Source organism: Zea mays, chromosome 3 (assembly GCF_902167145.1).
Source record: "Zea mays cultivar B73 chromosome 3, Zm-B73-REFERENCE-NAM-5.0, whole genome shotgun sequence".
NCBI lineage: Eukaryota > Viridiplantae > Streptophyta > Magnoliopsida > Poales > Poaceae > Zea > Zea mays.
Window position 1 is genome coordinate 11,414,380 of NC_050098.1, and position 8,739 is coordinate 11,423,118.

The following is an 8,739-nucleotide window of genomic DNA, read 5'->3' on the forward strand; positions in this document are numbered from 1 at the left end:
AAAACAGGTGAGTACGCATTTTGTGGCTCCAAAATCCGTAGTCTTCTCCATCAAAGTGAGGGGGCTTGCCAAGTGGAATGGGGAGCAATTGAGCATTAGAGCTATGCGGAATGCGCGAATAATCGAAAGAAAAGTTTGAGTTAACCGTCTTTCGTCTATCGTAGTCGTCGTCGTCCTTTTGGGAGGAGGAAGATTCGTCGCTGTCGTAGTAGACAATTTCCTTGATGCGCCTTGTCTTCTTCTTCCTCCCGTCTTTTCTTTTGTGGCCCACGCCCGAGTCGGTAGGCTTGTCATCTTTGGGCTCGTTGACGAAGGACTCTTTCTCCTTATCGTTGATCACCATCCCCTTGCCCTTAGGATCCATCTCTTCGGGCGGTTAGTCCCTTTCTTGAAGAGAACGGCTCCGATACCAATTGAGAGCACCTAGAGGGGGGTGAATAGGTGATCCTGTAATACTTCAAAACTTAAGCCACAAAACTTGGTTAATCGTTAGCACAATAATTGCCAAGTGGCTAAAGAGGAACAAAACACAATAACCAACAAAGATCAATCACAGAGATGGCACAGTGGTTATCCCGTGGTTCGGCCAAGACCAACGCTTGCCTACTCCACGTTGTGGCGTCCCAACGGACGAGGGTTGCAATCAACCCCTCTCAAGCGGTCCAAAGACCCACTTGAATACCACGGTGTTTTGCTTGCTTTTTCTCAATCCCGTTTGCGAGGAATCTCCACAACTTGGAGTCTCTCGCCCTTACACTTGAAGTTCACAAAGAAACACGGAGTAAGGGAGGGAAGCAACACACACAAATCCACAGCAAAATGTGCACACACACGGCCAAGAATCGAGCTCAAAAGACTATCTCAAAGTTCTCACTAGAACAGAGCTCGAATCACTGAGAATGACAAACGAATGCGCAAAGACTGAGTGTGGATGATCAAGAATGCTCTAAGGTTGCTTGGTGTACTCCTCCATGCGCCTAGGGGACCCTTTTATAGCCCCAAGGCAGCTAGGAGCCGTTGAGAGCAAATCTGGAAGGCCATTCTTGCCTTCTGTCGTCTGGTGCACCGGACAGTGTCCGGTGCCCGATTTCTTTCCTTCTACGGCGAAGTCGACCGTTGGCAGCCAGAGAGCTGTTGGCGCACCGAACATGTCCGGTGCACACCGGACAGTCCGGTGCCCCTTCCGACCGTTGGCTCGACCACGTGTCGCGCGCGGATTCCGCGGCCGACCGTTGGCCCGGCCGACCGTTGGCTCACCGGACAGTCCGGTGCACACCGAACAGTCCGGTGAATTATAGTCGTACGTCGCCGGTGAATTCCCGAGAGCGGCCCCTTCGCTCGAGCCAGCCTGGCACACCGGACACTGTCCGGTGCACCACCGGACAGTCCGGTGCTCCCAGACTCAGCAGATTCTTGGCTGCTCGAGCCAAGACATTTTCAATTGGATTTTTCCTGTTTCCAGCACTTAGACACAATACATTAGTCCATAAAACAATGTACTAAGTCTGAGAGACATACCTTTATCCTTGATTTGTACATTGTCCACCTTTTTACACTTAGGCACTTGTGTTGGACACTAAATCACCAAAATACTTAGAAATGGCCCAAGGGCACATTTCCCTTTCAAAACCCTGAGGGACTACAGCTACAAAATTGAGCAAAGTCCCTCTCCTATGTGATAATAAGAGTGCAATCCGCATGGCGGATAATCCCGTTGAACACAGCCGCAATAAGCACATAGACATTCGGTATCACTTTTTGAGGGATCACCAACAAAGGGGGATATCGAGATAGCTTATGTTAGCACCAACGAACAATTAGCCGATATCTTTACCAAACCATTAGATGAGAAAACCTTTAGCAAACTTAGGAATGAGCTAAATATACTTGATTCTCAGAATTTTGATTGAAACATTGCACACATAGCTCATTTATATACATTTGATCATATCTCTTTTATGTCTATGACTAATGTGTTTTTCAAGTGTATTTCTATGCTGAGTCGTGGCTTGAAAGGGAAATGGAGTCTTCTGCGAAGACAAGGCTTCCACTCCACTCTAACGATATCATTAACCCTTCGGCATCACTCCACATCACTCTCACAATTGGTATAATCTTTCACTCATATTTACTTGTACCAATAGGGGAGAAAGTAAGTAGGGCTCTCAAAATCTCCATTTTTGGCGATTAATGCCAAAGGGGGAGAAATATTAAGCCCAAAGCAAAAGGACCGCACCACCAAACTTCAAAATTTTCGAAATGATAATTTATGCTTGTCTTTTCAATTGGTATCTTATGATGGAAATTTTTAGTTAATACATTTCAAATTGGTATGTCGAATTTCAATTGATACATTTTCAAAAACATCCCAAGTATGAGTTTCCAATTGATATCTATTAAAACCCTCTTGAAAGCTAAGAGGAGAATTTTATTAAGGGGGAGTTTTGTTTAGTCAAAGCAAAAGCATTTGAATCACGGGGAGAAAATTTCAAATCTTGAAAATGCTTCTCAAAATCTTATTCATATACCTTTGACTATTTGCAAAAAGACTTTGAAACAACTTTCCAAAAGAATCTGCAAAAACAAAACAAGTGGTGTAAATGTGGTCCAAAATGTTAAAATAAAAGAAACCAACCATGCATATTTAATAGAAGTATTAATTGGTTTAATTCTAAGCAACCTATGCACTTACCTTATACAAACTAGTTCAATTTTGCACTTATATATTTGCTTTGGTTTGTGTTGGCATCAATCACCAAAAAGGGGAGATTGAAAGGGAAATAAGGTTTAACCTTTTCCCATAAATGATTTTGGTGGTTGAATGCCCAACACAAATAACTGGACTAACTAGTTTGCTCTAGATTATATATTCTATAGGTGCATAAAGGTTCAACACAAATCGATAAAAGATCAAAGTTAGAGTTCAAAAGAAAGTAGCAAAAGAAACCAAAGAGAACCCTGGTCTACCACACCGGACTGTCCGGTGTGCCACCAGACACTGTCCGGTGCACCAGGGCCATACCACTCTGAACTTGCCACCTTCGGGTTTCAGAAAAGCCGCTCCGCTATAATTCACTGAACTGTCCGGTGTGACACCGGACTGTCCAGTGTGACACCGGATTGTCCAGTGCACCAGCAAAGCAATGACTCACAGTGCAACGGTCGACTGCAACGGACACCTGCAAAGTGCTACAGTGCGCGGACAGTTCGCGCAGAAGTCGGAGCAGCCGCCAGAGGCGCACCGGACAGTGCACAGTACCTGTCCGGTGCCGCAAGAAGACAAAGCTCCAACGGTTGAAACCGCCAGAACCCTAACGGTTGGTTGACGTGGCTGGCGCACGGGACAGTGTCTGGTGCGCCCATCGACAACAGCCGGCCCCAACGGTTGAATTGGTGGTTGAGGGCTATAAATACCCCCCAACCACCTCCACTCCAATGATCCAAGTATTCACAACAGTGCATTCAATACAAGAGCAATACACTTCAATCCAAAAACACAATTCAAGTGATCGATCCATTCAAAGTCCCAAATTCAACCCTAGCACATTAGGACTTGTGAGAGGATTCTTTGTGTTCCTTGTTGCTCTTGTTTGCTTGGCTTGGCTTTCTTTTCTTTCTCACTTCTTACTCTCAAGTGCTTTGTAAGCGAGGCAAGAGACACCAATTGTGTGGTGATCCTTGTGGGGTCTAAGTGACCCATGAAATTAAGGAAGAAGCCTCACTCGGTCTAGGTGATCGTTTGAGAGAGGGAAAGGGTTGAAAGAGACCCGGTCTTTAGGACCACCTCAACGGGGACTAGGTTCTTTGGGACCGAACCTCGGTAAAACAAATCACCATGTCATCCGCTTTACTTTCTTGGTTGATTTGTTTTCCCTCTCTTTCGGACTCAGATTTAATTCTAACGCTAACTCCGGCTTGTAGTGTGTGCTTAAGTTTGTAAATTTCAGATTTCGCCTATCCACCCCCCTCTAGGCGACTTTCAGTGATGTTGATTTAGGTCCCCATCGACTTTTGGCGGGGGTTGTTAGCAGTAGTCGTGCATTTGATGTCGTGTCCGCCCTTGGGCTATTTAGCGAGGGCTGGGAGCTTGAGATCATGTTGCGCAAATATAGGGAGGTTGGTCTTATACTGAAGGATGAGTCCTGAAGTCCTTGGTTGTGGGGCCACATGAAAATGTAATGATGACTTCATCAACACTAAGAGTGGTTTGTACTAATAATGTATTCTGGCAATGCTGGCGGTTGTCTTTGATCGGCAAAAATAAAATGAAGCGCCGCCCTCTCCCCTCCTTTGCATATGGGGGACGGGCGCCAGCCTTAGGGTAGACCACTTTTTTTGGGTGCCCCCGCGCCACATGTGTATTTTGCTGCTATTTGTTTTACTATGCTCTCAAGAGACTTCGTACCTCTGGTTGTGTTCAACAATGTTTTGTTTTGATCAGGGGTCATCCGTGGGCATATGTTTTGCATGCGGAGGCGTCTTCGCCAGTATTTTATTTAGTATGGTGTGCACCTGGAGGTGTGTTTGCCAACATTTTATTTAATATGTCGTCGTTGTGTTAGTTGCACATGGGGGTGTTTTTGCACTCGGAGGTGTCTTCGCCTATATTTTTATTTTAATCTGACGTCACCCTGAGGCATTGTTTGCACTTGCAGGCATCTTTGCCTAGATTTTATTTTTATCCGGCGTCGCCCTAAGGCGTTGTTTGCACCCGGAGGCGGCTTTTGCGCCCGAAGGCGTCTTCACCATGAATTTATTTTAATTGGGCGTCGCCATGAGGCGGTTTTGCACCCGGAGGTGGCTTTGTACCCGGAGGTGTCTTCGCCAAGATTTTATGTTAATTTGGCGTCGTCCTGAGGCGGTTTTGCAACCGGAGGTGTCTTCACCAAGATTTTATTTTAATCTGGCATCACCCTAAGACGTTGTTTGCACCCGTAGGCGGTTTTTTGTACTTGGAGGCGCCTTTTATGCCCAGAGTCATCTTCACCTAGATTTTATTTTAATTTGGCGTCGCCCTATGGAGTTGTTTGCACCCAGAGGCGGCTTCGCCTAGATTTTATTTTAATCTGGCGTCACCCTGAGGCGGTTTTGCACCTGGAGGTGTCGTCGCACGTCGCGGATGAGCTTTGCTTGGCGCGACAGTGACTGTCTTTGGGGCTGAATGTTGGCTTGTGAGCCTTTTTCGGTCATGATGTTTGTTGGTGGATCTGCTTTATTACAAGGCTCTGCCTCATTAAAAACCTCGTCCCTTTGCAAGGAAAAGAGCACAAGCCCGAATGTTCGGTGTTTAAATATTACATGGGCATCCAAAGGCCCGAATGTTTAAATATTATGCATTTACATAGTAGCTTCGCCGACTAACACAATATAGATGAGGAGGGCCGCGTCTGGAGATTGGAGTTGCGTGTGCGAAGGCCTTTGAGTAACAATGGCTCCTCAGTGTTGATGTTGATATCTAGGCTGGCCTCTAAGTCTTCGTCGTCGTTCTTTGAGGGCATCCCGAATGGGTGGCGGGGGTCTGCGGCGGCAGCAAAACCTAGGGTGTGGGAGGCAGGTTCCTTGTCTAGTATGGCCGAACCTTGACTTGGTAAGGTTTGGCTTTTTTGGGTGGGGCGGAGGGTCTTCTGAGTCTTCTGAACTGGTGGTGTGGACCACACCCGCTTGCTCGATGGAGGCAACTTTCTACTTTTGTTTTGTGAGGGGGTCCTCACCCTTTGGTTTAGGTGGTGGGGAATGATTGGTGGTGAGGGCTACCTAAAAGTCGCCTAGAGTGGGGGTGAATAGGCGAAACCTGAAATTTACAAACTTTAAACGCACACTATGCTCGGGATTAGTGTTAGAAATAATTCGGAGTGCGGAAGATAGTTCTCCTTGCCAAGAGTTGCTCAACCAATGCGGATAACTTTGGGAGCCAAATCAAATCAATATGCGCAAGGGAACTTTTAGAAAGACGAGAGGGGATAAACAAATCGAATGGAGATCAACACAAATGAACACGACGATTTGCTTACCGAGGTTCGGTTCCAAAGAACCTTGTCCCCGTTGAGGAGGCCACAAAGGTTGGGTCTATTCCAACCCTTTCCCTCTCTCAATCGATCACATAGACTGGTCGAGTGCTTCTCCTTAATCACTTGGGTCACTAAGACCTCATAAGGATCACCACACACTTAGGTGTCTCTTGCTTGCTTTACAATTCACTTAGAAGGTTGAGAAAGAGATGAAGAAAGCACAATTGCGAAAAACAAGCAAAAAGAGCGACAAATAACACATGGATCACACTCTCTCAAGTTACTAAGCACTAATAATCACTTGTCTTAATTATGGAACTTGAAGAGATTGGAAGCTTTGAGTGTGTCTCGAAATAGATTGCTAGCTCTTGTATTAAATGTGAATGAGTGGAGTGCTTCGATGATATGAATGGAGGTGGTTGGGGTTGTATTTATAGCCTCCAACCACTTCCTAGACGTTGCTCCTTTTCTGTCGACCGTAGACGGTCCGCGCCCCTGGTCCGGATGGTCCGCCCGTGCACATCAACGGCTGAAATCGCAACGGTCAGCAGTAACAGCTATATCAACGACTATAGTGCATTTAATGCGTCGTCAGATGTCAGATAAAGAAGTCGCGGACGGTCTGGTAGTGCACCCCAGACAGTCCACGAGGACGCTAAAAATGAATTTTACAGAACCCGTCACCTTCGGGTTTTCTGGTTTTACAACGACTGGACGGTCCGCGCCTGAGGCCAGACGGTCCGCGTTTGGTGTTTTTCAAAAAAAACTTCTCCTGTCTGGAATAATCTACGGTATTCCGGACAGTCGACTTAGAATAGTTGTAGATAAGCTTATGCACCTGAGAAATAATCAACTAGGCAAACTAGTTAGTCCACGTGGTTTGTGATGGACGTTAAACACAAAAAACGATTATAGGAAATGTTTAAGTCCATTCCCCTTTCACTACCTTGCCTTTCTTGACGGCGAGGGAGGCCCTGGCGTCATCGTCGTTTGATGGTGGGCTAGGACAAGTGCTGTTCTTGGGAGTCATGTGGTTGTTGTATTCGTCACACAAACGGTGGGTGTCAAATGTTGAGCACTGACACGCGGTTGCACTGTCAGGTGGACCCAAACACTCAGAGAATAGGTGAGAGCTCAGGAGCGCGGCAAAACGAATAGCGGAGAACTATAGCTTCTTGTTATGTGTGTCCCATCCAGCTGCAGGCGGGATATTTATAGGCCCGTCCAAGGGTAGGTGGTCCAAAATACGACCCTAACCCCGGTTACCAACTATATTCCGAGAATATTTCTCTCGACGGAGTAATTACAATGTCGTGCACACCACGGGCGTCGTGCACCAAATAGTGGACACATACCCTACGCTAACAGGTGGGCCAACGAAGGCACTGACACATGGTGGACCGACGCATGGTCTTCGTTGGCGTTGTTGGAGCCTTCGCGCCTTGACGCAACTGTCTGCTTGTCCAGACTCGACGAAGAATGTCGAGGACTCTGCATCGTGATCGTGACAGGGCATCGGCTGCTCGGCCATCTTGAGGCCTTCGCCTCACGTAGCCCTCTTATAGCATTTCGTCAGAGTGAAGGAGGCCTTCGCTGATGGCCCCTTTGCTCGTGGGGTGTGTTCGGCTCCACCCAACATATACCACTCAAAATTTTGAAAAATTGAAAACTAATTCAATTGCATGCCACTCCATGGTATCAAAAGGAACGAGTCGTCCAATTTATAAAAGTTAAGTTGTTTGTATAAAATTATTCTTTTTTAATATATGTCATCTTACATTATCACTTACTAGCCAATTATCTTGCACTTCCTAAGTCTCAAAATAAAATTTATTTTAGTCATTCAGTGGATTCATATAATAATTTATATATATTGCGTATGTGTCTAAATTCATCATCATTTATTTGAGGGGGTGTTTGGTTACCCCCAAACTAAAATTTAGTCCCTGTCATATCGAATGTTTGAACCTCCGTTCCGGGTATTAAATATAGTCGGATTATAAAACTAATTTGTCAGCCGAAGATTAAAAGACGAGACGAATCTAGTCCAGTTGGTTGGGTCTATATTTCATACTCCTATTTAAAAGTCAAACGCTTGATGTGACCCGGGCTAAACTTTAGCAGGAGCAACCAAACACCCTCTGAATATAGATGTAAAAACATAAAAACTAAATACTAAAGTGAATACTAATTTGGAATCGAGATAATATTTTGCAATTTTATTCCCAGAAAGTTGAAATAATAAAACGATTTGGATCTCTTTGTGTCGTTTTCGATCATTTTCACCCGCATTTAAGGTGATTTGTAAAACAAAAATAATCCCTACAGTTTGTTCGCCCCTTTCCCTTTATGATTGAAACCTAAATTTCGGAAGCGAAGGGCCTGATGAAGTTCTGTCAGAACAGAGCCTAGCTGGTCAACGCAATGATCATATGATTCTTCCGGGAACCGGCAACGACGTCTTTGTGTTCCGCGCCACGCCCAGTTGCTCACATGGGACGTGCAGTGGCCTGTTCATGGAGGCCAACGGTGGCAGCAAAGCAAAAGCCTCCCGGAGTGCCGGCTACGGGCTGACCCAACTTGTCCTCGCTTTGGCATGCCACGCCGCCTGTGCCCTCTGTCCCCTCTGTCCCCGGCGCCACGTCAGGTCCGCGTCGTGATGTCTCTTTGCTCCGAATCGGATCCCATTCTTTTCACCGTCACCGGTCGATGAGCTCGTGATCTGCGACCG